This window comes from Symphalangus syndactylus, chromosome 3, assembly GCF_028878055.3.
Source record: "Symphalangus syndactylus isolate Jambi chromosome 3, NHGRI_mSymSyn1-v2.1_pri, whole genome shotgun sequence".
Classification (NCBI taxonomy): Eukaryota; Metazoa; Chordata; class Mammalia; order Primates; family Hylobatidae; genus Symphalangus; species Symphalangus syndactylus.
Genome location: NC_072425.2, coordinates 116,529,507 through 116,549,057, shown reverse-complemented (window position 1 = coordinate 116,549,057; position 19,551 = coordinate 116,529,507). Strand labels below are relative to the sequence as shown.

Here is a 19,551-nt window from a genome sequence, read left to right as displayed (position 1 = left end):
ATTTCTGTATGAATACAATTCATGTGATCATAACTATTATATGTACGTGACTGTCATTAGTATACCTTACTGTTTATGCTTGTAAAAATATGTTACCATTGTGTATTTTATTGTGCAAATTGGCCTATGAAGTATTGTTGTGCTTTTGTATGTTTCTCAAATAATTCCTCTTTAAATACGTAAAGAATTTTTTAAGAATAATTTTAAAATTATTTTTTCCAGAATTATATTTTCAGGATTTTGATCTTTCAAGGTTAGGATAGTTCTCCTGAATTTAGTGTTTTATGACAGCATCATTCTAGCAAAGGTTTCCAATAGTATTTTTATATTGATTGTTTCCAACTTTTATATGGTTCACCAAGGAATGAATTAGATTTCCTGGCCCAGTTATTTGTAAAAATTTCCTTCAAAGATTACATGATTTGTTGCCTTTTCTAAAATTTGCATCTCTGGATTGTTTGTTCTCTACAGGGCTTTGTTGCAACTTTTCTTTCTATGCAGCGTCTGCTTGCTCTCTGTCTAGATCCTGCAACTCTTGTTTGATGCAAACAGTAAATTTTTTCCAACTCTGCCTTTGCATTATGCCTTCATGAGGTATATTTTTACTGACATTGCCCTGGCAGTTGTTCTGTCATTCTGTTAGTGAACACTTTCCCATTCGAGGCTTCTGTTGAACCTCACTTCACATGGCTTCTATGAGAGTCATACAGTCTGTGATTGATATATGCCTTCATGTTTCAACGAAAATAGAGAGGTTATTTTTTTTCTGTTTACCTTATCACTTTCATAGGAAATGCAGAAAAAGGGAGAAGTTACTCTATTTTTCTTCCATATTCATACTGGAAGTCTTGGGATGTAGCTTTACTCTGCATTCTTTTGCATAGTTAATTTTGTTAAATCTAACCAACACATTTTTATAATTTTCAAGAAATTATAATTTATTAAAGGCACCAAAGTCAGGCACCAAGTCTCTGACTGTAAGAGAGCAGTTGCATAAAAGGAATGAAATAACATTTAACCTAGGGATCATATTAACATCCCTCATGCCTATACTCTGGTAGTTTCTTGAAGGGAACATAAGGTCAGTCAGAAAGGAAACCCTGAAGACTAAAGGCATTGGCTGTGCTGAATAAATGTTAGATAGATTATAGTCCTTGAGAGAAGTCTTGGGGCAAAGTAGTCATAAGCTAAAGCACAATCAATAGCTAAACTAGCTAGCAGGAGAGGCATTTAGCCCAAAAGCAAACATTCCGCTATTTCAGACATCCCAGCTATCCTAGGGGAGACAAGTGGCTTTACTCTTAGTTAAAAGGGCAGTGGATCCCAGGAGATATGTGAGATGTTAACAGGCTTACAATGAGCACAAAGGTGATCGGGTACTTTGTGTTTTTCATCCACATGCTGCATTACAAATGCACAACCTGTTTGTTTAATCAAACCCGACTGTGGAAATGGCGTAAAGGTTTCTCTCTGAGTAAAACATCAGAGCGATTTCACGATCTTGGAAAGCAATTCTAGCAGCAGTGTTTTTTTCTGTATGTTGGCTGAGTTTTACAGACTGTGGACTCAAATAACATCAAGTTCACTCTGAAATGAAAACAAATGCACACATAATAAATACGTAGGTATCTGTTGTAAAGAAGCATCAGTAAACACAGACTTACACTTGAACACATTCGATGCCACGCCTTGTATATAACATTAATAGGTACTAAGTATCCACTGACTTGCCTTAATAAAAATATCATTACACCTCAAAGAATTGATCGTGACTTGACACAATTTGCTAAAGATTCCCACTTGTTGATCAGCTCCAACCTAGGAAGATTTGCTCCCAAACTATCAACGTATCACTGTCAAGGAAGCCACAAGGAATACAAAAAAATTCCTGCATTTTGTTCGAGCTATTCTTGCATAAAACGATTTCATCTCTTTGTAAAGCCAGTTCCGGACTTCTCTGCTTTCAGATTTCAGTAAAAAGCATGATTTCTGAAATGAAGTCATCTAATGAATTGAATGAGTTATTCTGGGCTGTTCTAAGTATCAAAGGAGACCACACAGTGGCTGGTAGGTCTTGTTCCCCACACACAGATGTATAAGTCAGTGGGAAGAGCTCTACTTTGAAGCATTTAAAGAAAAACCACACTACTTCTTTTCTTCTTCTACCACGTCATTTTCCTAAATATTTTCTCTTCTTTATTATTAGATCAAGTTATTGGCAAGTCAGAACCAGAGACTATGCTATCAATAGACCAACAAGTTTTAATATAGCCTTACAGTTTTTTGCTTAAAGGACCCGAAAGTGTCTGTTTTACTCACAAATCCAATGAGCTAAACTGCATCTTCACTTCAAAGGAAAATTATTACATATATAAAAAGTGATACATTAAAACATTAATGTATAAAGCCTTTTAAATGTAGAACTGCTTTGATGTAACTAAAATAAACATTTTTTTTTATTTATCTCATGTCATTGTTTGTTTTGTGCCTTTCAAAGCAATAGGATTGATAACCATCCTCTCTCTATTCTAGTTAAGGAAAATGTCTTAGAAAAAGAAATAAAACTGTCTGAACAAACAAAAAATACCAGGTCAGAGCCAGGCGCGGTGGCTCACGCCTGTAATCCCAGCACTTTGGAAGGCAGAGGCAGGTGGATCACCTGAGGTCAGGAGTTCGAGACCAGCCTGACCAACTTGGAGAAACCCCGCTTGTACTAAAAATACAAAATTAGTTGGGTGTGGTGACGCATGCCTGTAATCCCGGCAACTCAGGAGGCTGAGGCAGGAGAATCTCTTGAACCCAGGAGGCAGAGGTTGCAGTGAGCCGAGATTACGCCATTGCACTCCAGCCTGGGCAACAAGAGTGAAACTCCGTCTTCAAAAAAAAAAAAAAAAATACCAGGTCAGTCATTTTGTTTCTGAGTAGAAATTCACGCTGAAGACTCTATTGATTATTGGCTCTCTGCCTGGCTATTAAAACCACATTCTTCCTTTTGCTTTCGTAAATTGGACCTGCTAATATTCTACTCTAGCAAGTCTATGCATTTCTTCAAACTTTTGTAGCTTGCAGCTATTACCTAAATTCTCTTTATACAAATTCAGAAATACCTCTGTCACCTCATTTGCTAAACAAGTCCATCTATCATTTAAATTACCCCAGATCATCCTAACTCGAAGTGAATCCTGCTTCCTCAAAACTCCTATACTACTTATCTGGATCACGTTTTTGACATATCATTTGAGCCTTGTATATTTCATAATCTATTCATCTGTGCACTAGAAGTACTTTAGGAATAGTGACTATCGTACTTAGTAGGTACTTATAAGATAACCAAAATTTCTAAAGATATAGCAACACCTGGAATTCTCTTTAAACAAGCTGTGTGCTGTTTTTGCCCTTAATTTTTTAAATTATAAGTTGATCCACAAAGTCCCATTTGACTTTCATTTCCAGATGCATTAACTAGTGTCCTGACTTTAGTTTTGATCTTGCTTTAAAGTTTATAATATTTTTCTAGAAGATAGGTCTTCCTAATTTAAAAAAATATAAGCCTCCCTTTTAAGTTGACTTTTTATGGTAAATGATGACAATAACATAGGAAAATATGACAATATGTACTGTATCTAGTACATATAATTTCTGTGAGGACTGAGGCATAACTAATATTTCTTTCATGTTTGCCCTATACTTTAAATGATTTAATTAAGATCATTTATTTGGAAATTTTCGCTTGTTGTTAAGGAGGCCTCAGTATGTTTTGAAAGCCATTTGATCATAAGAACTTAATGACTAAAATTAGGGTAAAAAGATGGAAGGATTTTAGTATTTATACAGTTTAGTATGTTTTTATTGAAAATATATATACGTATAAATACACTTTTTTTTTTTTTTTTTTGAGATGGAATCTTGCTCTGTCGCCCAGGCTAGAGTGCAGTGGCATGATCTCAACTCACTGCAAACTTTGCCTCCTGGGTTCATGCAATTCCTCTTCCTAAGCCTCTCGAGTAGCTGAGATTACAGGTGCCCGTCATCAATTTTTTGTATTTTTAGTAGAGATGGGTTTTCACCATGTCGGACAGGTTGGTCTAGAACTCCTGACCTCAAGTGATCTGCCTGCCTCAGCCTCCCAAAGTGCTAGGATTACAGGCATGAGCCACTGAGCCCGGCCTATAAGTATAAATATATTTAATTGACACAGGTATTATTTCATGATTTCTCTGTACAAATATCATTAAAGCCTTTGGTGATCTGTCACAAATAGGTGGTTTTTGAGATTTAATTTTAATTTAACAAACTAGATGAAAACAATAAGGAAAATATTCTACACAAAGATATAGAACATTGAATAAGAAATAAGAATATTATTATACATTTAATTTAAAATGATCATCTTATGAAAATACAAAACAAACTTGTATAATCAGAAATTTTAACAGCCTAGTTAGGGAATCTCCCCCAAATAGTGACCTGGCAATGCCAGATTAAAAGCAACATCAAAAGTGACCCAGACCAAAAACTGTGAGTCTCTATTTTCTGCCTGTTGCTATGGCATGTTGAGCCATAAATTGTCTATTTCTGAAGAGATATTCTGAAAAGTTATTTTCATTCTTTTTTTTTACTTTTATAGGTATTTATTCATTTCTATTTTTCAAATTTCTTGTCATCTCTGTCAATTTCAGCCAAAAGAAAAAAACAGTCCTTCACCTTTGGCACAGCTCTGGAGAAAAGAGATTATGGAAGAGGTAGTCTGGGCTACTCAGAGAATATCAACCTTTTGCAAATTAATGACTGCTTGTACTCATCTAACATCCAACCTAAACTCTGGCAAACATCAGCATGCACTCAGCAAAGAAACCACGTGGCATTTGTTGAGTCTATCTTACTCCAGATCTGTTCTATTTTTGCTCAATCATGCTTCCTAGATATGTGCTAGGGAGTGTGTAAAGTAGGAACCGGGGACACAAAAACAAACAAGTATTCTGTTCTATTCTATTCTATTCTATTCTATTCTATTCTATTCTATTCTATTCTATTCTATTCTATTCTTTCTTTGAGACGGAGTCTCCCTCTGTCACCCAGGCTGGAGTGCAGTGACCTTTGCTCACAGCTCCCTCCGTCGCCTGGGCTCAACTAATCCTCCAGCCCCAGCCTCCTGAGTAGCTGGAATGACAGGCACACACCATCACACCTGGCTAATTTTTGTGTTTTTTGTAGAGATGGGGTTTCACCATGTCACCCAGGCTGGTCTGGAACTCCTAAACTCAAGTGATCCGCCCCTCTCAGCCTCCCGAAATGCTAAGTCACTGCACCCAGCCAGCCACAAGCATTCTATTTTAAACAGCCCATGATCCAGACTGTAATTTACTGTACCAATACGTTCAAATACAGTGTGATAAGAGAAATAATATGAGTAAACTCAATGTATTCAAGTAGTTGACAGAAAGGAAGAGTGTCAACAGATGAATGTAGCAGACTTTGAAAGATGAGAAAGGCTGTACAGGGTAAAAGACGGAAAGTCATTTCAGGTACTGAAAGGAGAAAAAAATATGAAAGCTTGATAGAATGTAGATAATTGCCTATGGCTTGGTATTGCTGGAACATAATGTGAAAGAATAATAAATAGAAGTTTTGGTTAGTGCCAGAACATAAATAAATGTCTTGGACTTTTTTGGAATTTAGTGTGTGTACAGGGAGAGGTTACTGAATGGTCTTAAGTGGGAGTGTGACCTAATCAAATTTGTTTGGAAGGATGATTCTTGTAACATATGAAGGAAGGGCGAGAAGGCACGGCGTTAGTTACAAGGAGAGGAGTTAAGAGGCTATTACATTAACATTGAAGTATTCTAAAGAATATCAATAAAGAAAGATAGATGCCAGTCTTTGAATATGAGCTTTCCTAAAAATAGCTGGAATGTACAACTTAAAAATTATTTTCATTCTCACTACATTAATCATACGATCTTTTGACTACACTAAATGTAGAAAATCCAAACAATTTTTAAAATATGAGTGATCTGATAGAATTACAAAGTATTAATTCATTTATCTTCTTCAAATAACTCAGCTTTTTAGTGAATGTCTGTAGAGAATTACAAGAGTATTTTTTTATTCCTTCTTTAAATTTTCTGTAGTAAATGTGGATAAAACTTTCCTAGAATACCATTACCTGTTCCAGTAGTATACTAGAATAGCCCTTTGCATATTTGAAAACAATGTTTAATATTTTATTTTCTAGGCTTGTTATTAAAATAACCACTTAATGCCTGATACCTCAAAATAGATGTATTGGCCTCAATTAATGATGAAAATTCAGTAATTTGGTAAAAATAATCCAATTTAAATATCTGCTCATTCCATAATGACAATAGCTGTAATCTAGAAGATGGTATTTTAATTATAAACTTGCTCTATTCTATTCAAAAAGTTCCTTAAAGTTCTTTCTCTTAAAAGAACTTTATATGTTCTTTTATACGTGTTCATATTCTTTCTTTCTGCTGTCTCCAAATCTTACCATAAGAGAGAGAAAATAAATAAATAAACCTCCTCCACTTCATGTCAGTTTTCCCAAGTGCGATTTCTTATGATAACCTGGGCCTCTGTGGCTCCATGGTTGACACTCTCATAGAAGATGATTTTTTATGCATTTTTTCATTATCCAAGCTTTAAATCTCTGCTACTCACAAGACTACTTGCAGAAGGAAACTTACTACAGAGGTAAAGAGATTGCAAATGCTCTTACATTTTGAGCCTGTTCCTTATTCTCCTTCCTGATAAGAGATAAACTCATCCCCAGCTAATTGAGAAACATGTTTGAATGAATTTTGTTCTAAAAAAACTGTTACATACCAGGAACAAAAGCAAAACGCAAGGAAAAGACTGATTACTGATGCTTTAGCTTTTCTTGTCCAAGTTAGAAAATACTGTAGCCACTCAGAGTCAACTACAGCAACAAGAGCAACAGACACACTTTGGACTCACTGCTTAATGAGCAAGGAAGAGGACTAAAGTGATGGTGGGAAATAGCAAGGTAATGCAGTTAAAGCAAATTTTATTTATAAAGTGTACTTTTTTTATTCCTTTCCTCTAAAAGAAAGGATGACTCACATTTTTATTCATCATTTGAAATTCGTACCTAGTGAATGCAATTATTATAATGTTATTCTTTGAAAATGATAAATACAATTAAAATAAGTCACCTAAAATTATTTTTTTAGAGATTACAAAGTATTTTCTTCTAAATTATTTGGTATCAAACTTAAAAAGAAACTTGTGATTTAGGCGTGAGAGGTAATGCCTCTGTTTTACACCTACATACTTGATCTCAGAAAAGTTAGACATATATCCAGCAAGTTAAGTGGCAAGCCCAACATCTGGAAGCTCAGGAAGTAGGCTTGAAGGACTGATGTTATCAACTTCAGCCACATCTTTTCCCCAGCTCCCACCATGCTAGCACATCTAAATTTAAATAATATAGTTAACAGAAGGAGGAGGAGGAGTAGGAGGAGATGAGGAAGGAGAAGAAAGGATTCAGCATCCCATAGTGGAAAGCTTACTGGACTTAAAATGGAAGGCTTGGGTTTTGGTTCTGGCTCTTCTAAATTTTAATCACATAATCTTCGGTTGTGATGAGATTTAAAGGATATCATTAATCTGAAGGAGCTATATAAACCGCATATTATTATACAAATGAAAGCTAGTATTCTGATCATATCATAAGCCATTTACCTCTACCATGGATCCTACCTTAATTAATATTTACTTGATGCCTTAAAGCAGTATAAACAAAGGTGTCCACTTGGCATTTTTTGAGCTACCCAAGCCATTGTTACATTTTTATGATGTTATAAATGCATTTTTTATTTTGGTCAAAAATTTTTCGACCATAAATATTTTTGATCTTCTCTTGGATCCCAAAATACATATGAGAAGGAAAGAAAAAGTAGGAGGTTGTATGTACTAATACTCCTGCCTTCACTCATGTCCTTTCCCCCATGACAATTTTTTATCAGTGAGGTCCCTCACTCTTTTCTTTCTTCATCAGGCAACCAGTTGTTGCTGCACAAACATTGTGTCTCAGGACCAGATACTCTGAAAGGCCTGGGAAGAGCTGGTGACCTTCGAATGCTGCTTCAATACACTTTTCCAGAGAATTAAGTTGGCTTTAATAAGAAGTTGAAGAAACTGCTCCCCACATTGTTTTCCTTAATCATCCTATCTTTCTTGTGTAAGCATTTTGATCATGCATAAAGCATGTAAGTTTACCTTAGTATCACTGATGAGGATTGGGGGAGTACAAACAGAATAAAAATGAGAAAGAATAGTTCATTAAAAGCAGTTATCTAGGAGAGACTATATAAATTTGGTGTTATTAATTTCTTACAGCCAGGTTAGAGATGTTTTCTAAGCTACTTCAAAGTTTAGGGAACTCTCACTTTATATTTAGAGTATTTCAATAGCTGTATATAAATCAAAAATGTAAATATTCTGCCAGAGAATCTAACATAAATACTTTAATTTTTAAGTCACCAAATACTTTCTGGTTGTATTGAATTCTCAGGTGCTACAAAAGCCAGGGTGAGCATAAAATAAATGCTATATAAAAACATTTAAATATTCTGGTTCAGTGAACTAGCACAAAAGATTGCCACAAAAAATGGCAGACAAGTAATCAAATACAGCTAAGGGAGAATAAATGTGGGAAGAAAAATAGAGTAAATTATTTATTGACTACCAACTTAAAGTCTGGAATTCTCCTGATTCTTTAGGGGTAAAAACATTAAATGCATGGTCTCTGACAGAGAAACCTGCAGTCTAGTTAGGGTGAGAATTAAGGCTCTTTTGACAGTATAAAATGCTCTTCTTTTTTTCCACGTAATCTCTAGAATTGTTCCCAGACTGGTTGAATAAACACGGAAGAGGAAATTTATATTTTTCTGCAGTTAAACTAGCAATTTATCTACTCATATGTGAAGATTAAAACTATCATCTATTAGCATTACCCATTAATAACTTCTAATACATGATAAAAGTAGAAATAATACTGTGAACACGTATTATAAATGAGAGCATAATTAGAAGAAAATTGACATATTCAAATTATTATCTAACATTTTGGTGAATAACGATTCATAAATGTATTTGACAAATATTTGATTGCCTAATTTGCTGCCATGTGATAGACACCTTAGAAACAGAAACACACATATCCCCACGTTCACGAAAACTATACTTTAGTGTAGAGACATTAAATAATCACACTCAAACGAGTAAAAGTGGTGCTGTGAACAAACTATGAGGATAGCAGCATGATGTTGAGAAGAAGAGTATTGCATAAGAAAGACAGTAGAGGAATTTGACCCAGCAGGGAGATCAAAGAGGGCTTCTATAAAGAAGTTAGCTTGAGCTGAGAACATAAGGGTGAGTAGAAATTAACTAAGTAAAAAAGCAATAAAAGGGAATTCCACAGAGAACGTCATGTACACTTATTGGAGCAGTCTAAGTAGAAAGGTTAAGAAAAAAAGACAAGTTTGATTAGGCAGAGCCTAGTGAAGTTGGAGATGGGGTACTGGTAGACCAAGATATGAGCTTCTGTCTTTATTCCAGGAGAAATGGAAACCTACTAAAAAGTTTCAGGCAGGATAGAGACATGCTTAGGTTTGAGTTTTCAAAAGTTAACTCTGGATGAGTTATGAAGAAGAAATTAGAAGGGTGGAGCTTAGCAGAATGGATGCATTTAATACAATGAAGTTATAAATTAGGAGGCTAATTCACAGTATAGGTGAAATAAAATGGTAATTTGAAGTAAAGTGTTGCATTGGAGGTAGACAATGCACAAGTTTTAATAGATATTATATAGGCATAATTATTATAATTGCTGGCGAAATTAAATATGAAATGAAGGTAAAAGAAGAAGACATTCGGAATGATTTCAAATTTTCTGGACTACAGAGAAAATGGAAGGCCTTGCCATTTATCTTAATAAGAAACAATGGAAGACCATAAGCTTATAGCATACTTGACTAAATACTTAATACAGCCATTGCTGCCATATTGCCCTGGAGAACGAATACTTTTCCAATGTAAAACATTAACCTTATTGTTGCTACTTCCTTTTGGAAGTAAAATTTTTCTCAAATTGTTGTCACTGCAGTGATATGCATAATTTAGGACACAAGAGTTTCACAAGAGCTTGAAGACCCACTTCACGATTTGTCGCTAGAGGTTTTGACTTGTAGTGATTCTATATTTGTGAGTCTACTGTATTTTTGTTGGTAAATGTTTTGTATATGTACCTGCTCTGTTTTATTGGTTAAACATTACCTAGCCAGCTAAAGTCCTTTGAATACCTCCAATGGGTATCTCATAAAGTGGCAACCTGAGTCTTAACAATGCTGCTTTCCTGTGAATGGCACCTACTGGTCACATCTCACATGACTCTAAGTTATTTTTCTTAATTCAGTTGTACACATCCGACTCAACTTGAGCAACTCAGATTTAATATACTGGAAATTTGAAACCTGGAAAAGACGCACACACACACAGATATGAAATAATTAGAATTGAGTAATATTAATTATAAAACTCTAAAAGAAGGTCCATGACTGATAACTGTTTGGATACCCTGAATTGATTCTTTTCTAGTTTATGGGTGTATGTCTAATCTTTCCCTTGGTCTAATACCCTTCATATTCTCCAATATCATTCCTTTATAAGCAAAATAGTAGATACAATGCCTACAATGTCCCAAGAAATATGCTAGTTACCAGGTTTGCATACAAAATATAACATTGTCCCTGTCCTAACCCCAAACTTAATCCCAGACTAACGGTCAAAGAAAAACATGTAAGTTACTACTGAGACTAAAGTTAGGTGGGCTATGGTAGAAATGTGTGTTAGAGCTGTCAACTCACTTGTAAGACGGGACAGAGAACAAGGGTAGCAGCTGAGCAAATGGCTTGTGAAGGAAGTGATGTTATCACTAGCTTACAGAAGACAATCTGGTAGAAATTTTGAGGTGGGGCGTGGTGAGATCAAGTCAAAGAAAGACAGGTGAGAAAAGACTCAGACATAAAGTAGCAGAAAATAGATTCAGAACTGCAATTATCTTGGGATGGCTGAGAAGTCTAGGAGAGAAATAGAATAAGAATGTGTGAAAATAAACCTTAAGTGATGAGCAGGGACCAGATTGTGGAGAGTCTTGTAGAGCTTGCCCAGAATTTCAGAGTACATCCTATGAAAAATGGAGACATGCTGAAGGGCATTAGGGAAAGGAGTCATGTGATTAGTTTTGCATTGCAGAAAAAGGCTGTGGAGAAGATCTACTGCAAGGTCTACTCTTGCAAGAGTCCAGGAAAGAGGTGATGAAGGGTTAAGGGAATAATAAAGAAAATATAAAAAAGGGGTTTAATATAAAAGACATTAAGGAAATTTGATAGAGCTTGGTGACCGATTAAATTTGCGGATAAAGGAAAGAGAAGACTTCTCATATTTCTGACTTGATACTTAACCTCCCTGTATTTGATTGATCTTTAAAAGAGAGACAAAACCTGTCTATAAGGTGTTGTAAGGAATAAACTTATATCATTTGTAGAGAATTCAACAGTGCATGTAATATATAGCAGGAATTCAAACAGATTTAGTTTCCTTCCCCCTTTTATTCTACTTACCAAATAATTTAAAATAATCAGAGAAATACTCTTTCATGTCAATCACAATTAGTGCCCATTCATTTTTCATTGTTTAAACTGCTAATTGTTTCACTTGTTGGGATTAAAACAAATCCATACAAAATGACACCTAACATAAGTATCTCACAGACTAATTTTTATGTGCATTCCAAATGAAATGAAAAAAAGTTCTTACATTTTTAATATTAAAATTTTTACACATGATAGTGAATTTCATTAAAAAGAAATCTTAAAAAAAGTCAAGATTAGGATTGTGGTAAGACTGCAATGTTTTCCATAATATATTTTGAAAACAAATGTATTTAAATCCTTTTTCCTAACAAGTATATCAACAGCCATGAAAGAAATTCACATTTGCCAGTCACTGTCCCATTGGTGACCCTCACTTGATGCTCTCAGTTTGGATTGTGTGCCTGTGCGTGAGCATGTATGTGTGTGGATGTGTGCATTATGAATGTGCCATTCTTAGTTTTCATTTTGTTGACCAACTCACTTTTCAAAAAGAGAAGAACCTGAAAAGAGCAGAACATACTAGTTTCCACAGAGACTAATTCTACTCTCTACGGAGTTGGTTTTCTCTTACCAGAAATTTGAGCTAAATATGAATTTTAATTACCCAAGGTTATTAGGAAATTTTTTTTTCAATATAAAATAGAGTCTTAGTTTGAGAAAATTCTACATATTAGAAATTGATTAGAACATAGACCACTGGAATGGTAAAAATGATTTTTATTGCTATATCTTCCAGTTTATACATCTCATTTTAACTTAAGGATAAAAGACAGGTTGGACTTACATTTGTAAGTATTGTAAATTAGCCATTTTTTTTAACAATTAGCACCTTCTCTTTATTCTGTTACTCATGGTATTGCATATAGCCTAGCAATTGATCAATTCATAACATAATCATATGTGAACCACTTTTTTAGTGTAGGGTAAGCGGTCAGAGAAATCTAGCTGACCACAAAACTTTCCATTTGGTAAGGTGTGTAGATATGATTTTGGTTTTTTTACATAAAATTATATAAATAAACATTTGTTTTAAGTGTATGACTCTCTACAATGTAGTTTAAAATATATCTTTTAAAGCATAGCTAACAATTATTCATTTTGTATGAGATAATAGCAATTGATATAATATTTACTATGTAATCAGCTAACTTTAAGATTCTTATTTTGTCTATAAACCTTTTAATAAAACAGCATGTAGAAATAAAACAGCATAAATGCATCTAGAAAACATATGCATTTATGGCTTAATGCTGATCTTAATGTACAAATCACATTTCTAATGAACTGATTACTAATTAACTAATAAATTGAGGGGACAATCAAGGCAAAGCCTTTACATTTTTAAAATATGTTCCTACTTTGAACTTCATAAAATGCATCAGTTTTTTCTAAGTGAATTCTATGGCCTAATAATTACCTCTTATTATAAATAAAATGAGAATCTCAACGCAGGTATGAAATACAATGGTGAAAAAGACAGACGATATGTTTGTCAGTTTATTCTATTAAGCAAGTGTTTCCCTAATACTACAACAATGCATTTTTATTCTGAATCCCATAGCTAGTATTTCAAATATTCAGAACAAAGTCATTTTTCTCTAGCAGGAATTTCAGCTAAATCTATTCAGGCTGCGGCTATCAATTCTAATTTTGTAAAGATTTTATCAAAAATTATCTACACTACAAGAATTGTGACTGTTGCTAATCTTTTTGCTCTGGCACCACATTCAGCAGTGTTAATCTCTCTTCGCTGCTTCTTTTATTAAAAATACATAATTTCTTCAACAAATATGTATAAATATACATACTGAACCAACAGAGCTTTTAAAATAAGTAGAGCTTTTTAAATATCCTTTTTGTTCAGTGACCTGTTTTCAATTTTGCTTAGACCATATGATTATACTTTTTATGCTTGAAACTATATATTTCATTTAGACAGTTTTACTATAACAATTGCACATCATTTTTTTAAAGCTATGAGATGAAAGTCTAATATCTTCCTTTCTTTAACCATGATAGGTCCCACCCTTCATAGTCTCACTGACTTAAAGGAAATATCAAAAGTTTTCAGTTTTCAGTTTATCTTTCCATATATAGTCATACTTGGGATATAGTGCAAGTTCAATTCTTGACTACTGCAATAAAGCAAATATCACAGTAAAACAAGTCACACTTGCTTTTTGGTTTCCCAGTGCAATAAAAGTTATTTTTATACTACACTGAAGTCTATTAAGTGTGCAATAGCATTAGGTAAAAAACAATGTATATACCTCAATTTAAAATACTTTATTGCCAAAACAATATGCTAACCATCATCTGAGCCTTTGGCAAATGGTCATCTTTTTGCTAGTGAAGGACCCTGCCTTAATGTTAATGGGTTCTGGATGATAAGATTAGTAGTTCTGAAGGTTGAGATGACTGTGGCAATTTTTTAACTCACAATAAGCAAAGAAGTTTTCCATTTCAGTGGACTCTTCTTTTCATGAAAGATTTCTCGGTGGCATGCAACACTGTTTTATAACATTTTGCCCATGGTAGAATGTCTTTCAGAATTGAAGTCAATCCTCTCAAACCCTGCTGCTGCTTTATCAACTGCATTTATGTAATCTAATATTTTGTTGTCATTTCCACAATGTTCACAGCGTCTTTATCAGGAGTAGATTCCATCTCAAGAAACTACTTTCGTTACTCATCCATAAGAAGCAACTTCTCATCAATTCAAGCTTGATCACGAGATTGCAGTAATTCAGTTACATCTTTATGTTTCAGTTATAATTCTAATCTCCTTACTATTTCCTTGACATCTGCATTTACCTCCTCCACTGAAGTCTTGGACCCTTCAAAGTCATCCATGAGGGTTAAAATTGACATCTTTTAACCCCTTGTTAATGTTCATATTTTAACTTTCTTCCATGAATAACAAATATTCTTGATGGCAAATCCTTTCAAGAAGGTTTTTAACTTATTTTGCCAAGATCCATCAAAGAAATCACTATGGTCACAATAGCTTTACAAAATGTATGTCTTAAATAAGAAGACTTAAAAGTCAAAATTACTCCTTGATCCATGGGCTACAGAATGGATATTGTGCTAACAGGCATAAAAATAACATTACTCTCCTTGTACATCTCCATCAGAGCTCTTGCATGACCAGGTGCTTTGTCAGTGAACAGTAATATTTTGAAAGGAATCTTTTTTTTTCTCTGAGCATTAAATCTCAATAGTGGGTTTAAAATATTTGGTAAAACATACTGTAAACGAGTGAACTGTCATTCAAACTTTTTTGTTCCATTTACATAGAACAGGCAGAGTAGATTTAGCATAATTCTCAAGCTCTAGGAATTTTAGAATGGTACATGAGCATCGGCTTCAACTTAGTCACCAGCTGCGTTAGCCCTTAACGAGAGAGGCTGCCTGTATTTTGAAGCTTTAAAGCCAGGCATTAACTTCTACTCTCTAGCTATGAAGGTCCTAGACGGCATCTTCTTCCAACAGAAGGCTCTTTGTCTACATCAAAAATCTGTTGTTTAGTGGCCATCTTCATCAACGATCTTAACTAGATCTTCTGGATAACTTGCTGCAGCTTCTATGTCAGCACTTCCTGTTTCACCGTGCACTTTGTTATGGAAAAAGCTTCTTTCCTTAAATCCTATGAACCAATGTCTGCTATCTTCAAACTTTGCTTTTGCAGCTTCCTCAACTCTCTCAGCCTTCAAAGAATCGAAGAGTAAGGGCTTTTCTCTGCATTAGGCTTTGGCTAAAAGGGAATATTGTGGCTGGTTTGATCTTCTATCCAGACCACCAAAACTTTCTCTCTATTGGCAATAAGGCTTTTTCTCTTTATCATTCATGTATTCACTGGAGTAGCACTTTTAATTCCTTCAGAAAATTTCCCTTTGCTTTTGGAACTTGGCTAAATTTGGCATAAGAGGCCTCACTCTTGGCCTATCTCAGCTTTTGACATGCCTTCCTCATAAAACTTAATCATTTCTAGCTTTTGATTAAAAATGAGAAATATGCTATTTTTCCTTTTACTTGAACACTTAGAAGCCATTGTACAGCTATTCATTGGCCTATTGCAATACTGTTATGTCTCAGGGAATAAGGATGGAGGAGGAGGAGAGAAATGATGGAATGGTTGGTTGATGGAGAAGGCAGAACACATCAGTTAAGTTCACCCTCTTCTATGGGATCTGTTTGTGGCATCCCAAAACAATTACAATAGTGACATCAAAGATCACTGATCACTGATCACCATAACAGGCATAATAATAATGAAAAATCTTGAAACTATTCTAGAATTACTGACATGACACAAAGACAGGAAGTGAGCACATGATGTTGAAAAAATGGCACTAATAGACTTGCTGGACACAAGGTTTCCACGAGCCTTCAAATTATAAACAAGACAATATCTGCAAACTGCAATAAACCAAAGAACAATAAAGCAAGATATGCCTGTGCAGACACTCTTCACTTAATGGCAGGGATATATTTCGAGAAATGCCCCATTAGGCAATTTCTTGTGAAAACATCATAAATATACTTTAACACACCTGGGTGGTATAGAGTACTACAATCCTAGGCTTTGTGGGACCTAACCTGCTGCTCCTAGGCTACAGACCTGCACAGCATGTTACTGTGCTGCACACTGTAGGCAATTGGAAGACAATGGTTAGTAATGTTATGCATGTATCTAAATGTATCAAAGGTATAGTAAAAATGTGGTATGAAAGAAAAAATGCTGTACCTGTCTAGGGCTCTTACTTTGAATGGAGGCGGCAGGGTTGGTATTTTGCTCTAGGTGAGTTCAGGAGCGAATGGGAGTGAATGTGAAGGCCTAGGACATTACTGTACACTACTGTAGACTTTGTAAACACTGTGCATTTAGGCTACACTAAATTTATTTAAAATCTCTTTGTATCTTCAATAATAAATTAGCCTTAGCTTACTGTAATTAATTTATTTTATAAACTTAATTTTGTAAACTTTTTGACTCTTATAACATTTAGCTTAAAACACAAATGCATTGTACAGCTATACAAAAATATTTTTCTTTATGTTCTTTTCTATAAGGTTTTTTCTATTTAAATTTTTTTTGATGTTTACACTTTTTAAATTAAAAACTAAAACATAAACAAACACATCAGCCTAGGCCTGCAAAGGGTCAGGATCATCAATATCACCATCTTCCCCCTTTACATCTTGTTCCACTGAAAGGTCTTTAGTGGTAATAAGATGCACGAAGCTGTCATCTCCTGTGATTATAATAATGTCTTCCTCTGGAATACTTCCTGAAGAACTTGCCTAAGGCTATTTTACAGTCAACTTTATAAAAGATATCTGAAAGGAGAACATTCTAAAGTAATGATGAAAAGTATAGTATAGTACATATGTAAACCAGTAACATAGTTGTATATTATCATTATATAACTGGCAGTCCAATAGGTTTACAGCAGCATCACCACAAACATTGAATAATGCACTGCAGTACCACATTACAAAGGATACAATGTCACTAAATGATAGGAACTTTTCAGCTGCATTATTGAACCACCCTCATATATGCAGTCCATTATTGACCAAAACATTGTTATGGGGTACATGACTGTAAACATACTCATATTTTGTATGAATGTGTACGTGCACTTTTCTGAAACACATATAACTCATACTAGAACTGCTATGTGGCATCCATTAGTTTTCTATTAACAAGATTGTAGACATGTTTAAATATCAGTAATCTTAGAAGTCAGATTTCTAGGTCAAAAGATGTGTGCAGTTTCAGTTTGATAGTTTCTAAATTGCCCTCAAAAAGGTTATACCAGTTTATACTCTCACCAACAGTGTTTGAGAGTCTCTTTTTTTCCCACACCTATAATAACAGATAAATCTTTCAATCCAATATGTTAACAAAGGTCTCATTGTTTCATTTACTTGGTTGTAAGAATGGTTGGCTCTGATTTATATACTTGTTGCCCAATTTTTTTCTTTCTGTAAGCACTCTCTGCTTGTGTCTTTTGACTATATTATTATACAATAATTATAAAGGTTAAAATATATTGGATATTTATTCTGTGCCAAGCACTGTTTTAAGTAATCTGCCAGTATTAAGCAATTTAAGCCCCATAATACAAACAAGAATTATTTTAATTTTCATTTACATTTTTTTTAAATTGAGGCAAAGAGAGATTAAGCGACATTTGTATATAAACTTACAGAAGTATTAATAGATGGAGTCAGAACTTGAATTCAACCCCAGTAGTTTGTGTGTTTGCCTCCTGTGCAGCATTACCTTTTATTATCACATTGTTTGAATTTTTCATAATATGTAGGGGATACTTTTTCTAAGTTGAGAAAATTAATAACATTAATATATAAAATAAATGTATTAAGGAAATTAACCCTATATTAAATGATCAATAATTTCTTTTTTTCTCAGTAAAATATTTTTTATTTTTACTTATTCATTTTTGTGTATATTTTGTTTTCATTAAAAGCTTCTATTCAGATGTAAATCAAAACCTCTGGGACATCATACTATTTTATTAAGTTATGAGACTTCAAAAATTCAATCAATTATTTTGTTGTATCAGAGTCTAAAAGTTATTTTGCTCAGTTATATTTTAAAAGACTGCTTTAAAATTTCAACAGCACCTTTCCTTTTTGCTCTTTCTTTTTGCTAGTTTAACCAATATCCTTATCTCTTCTCAGTGAACATGAAGAAGAATTCACCATTTCTATTTTGAATGTGCACAGAGATTTGTATTAAATTAATCTTAATTTCGTCTATTAAATTAAATCAAATTAAATCTTTAATGTTTGTTTACTAATTTCTTGAGAATTTTTCATGTACGATGGTGAATTGACTTTAGTTTTTTAGTATACCCCGAAAACAAACAAAAAACAAGAATGACAAATGTTTTTAAATGAAGATCCTAAAGAATACAGGGGTGAGCTCAAAGACATTTTCTGTTCTTGTTGGCCAAATCTTCTGAAATATATATGAGAATTCCCTTTCATAGGTATAGTATGACATGATGATTTATATTCAACTTACTACTTTTGGTTCTAAGACACTTTTCCCCCATATCATATCTGTATAAGTGTTCTATCTTTTTCAAATCAGATGGTGTTTTTTTCCCCACTTCATATTTACACTTTATGTATTTATTTATAAAATTTATCCTGGCGGCCGGGCACGGTGGCTCATGCCTGTAATCCTAGCACTTTGGGAGGCTGAGGCGGGCTGATCACTTGAGGTCAGGAGTTTGAAACCAGCCTGGCCAACCTGGTGAAACCTCATCTCTACTAAAAATAAAAAACTAGCTGGGCATTGTGGCGCATGCCTGTAATCCCAGCTACTTGGGAGGCTGAGGCAGGAGGATCGCTTGAACCCAGGAGGCAGAAGTTGCAGTGAGCCGGCATCGCGCCACTGCACTCCAGCCTGGGCAACAAGAACAAAATTCCGTCTCAAAAAAAAAAAAAAAAAAAAGAAGAAAGAAGGAAAAGAAAAGAAAAATCATATTATGCATTGCTGAACCTGAGTCACTTCAGTTGATATAAAAGCCTACGTTTTTAAAGATTATAGTTTTACATATAGTTAATTGCAGTTTGCTGTCAGTATCCACTGGGGAAGGGCTCTGCAAACCCTGTGGATACAAAAAGCTGCGGATGCTCAAGTCGCTTGTATAAAATGGTAGTACAGCCAGCACTCAGTATGTGTGGGCTCTGCATCTGTGTACTCAGTCAACAACCCTGGATCCAAAAGCCGGCCCTCTGTATCCACAGGTTCCACATCACATATGGAAGGCGGACTGTAAATGACAACAATTTTCTTTAAAACTGTAAA

The 19,551-nt window shown here is 34.4% G+C and overlaps 1 protein-coding gene across 1 annotated transcript in view; it reads right to left on the bottom strand.

Moving 5' to 3' along the window:
• CNTN5 (contactin 5) overlaps positions 1-19,551 on the bottom strand; it is a 1,372,716-nt gene that overhangs the window by 847,572 nt on the left and 505,593 nt on the right. The window lies entirely within an intron of this gene.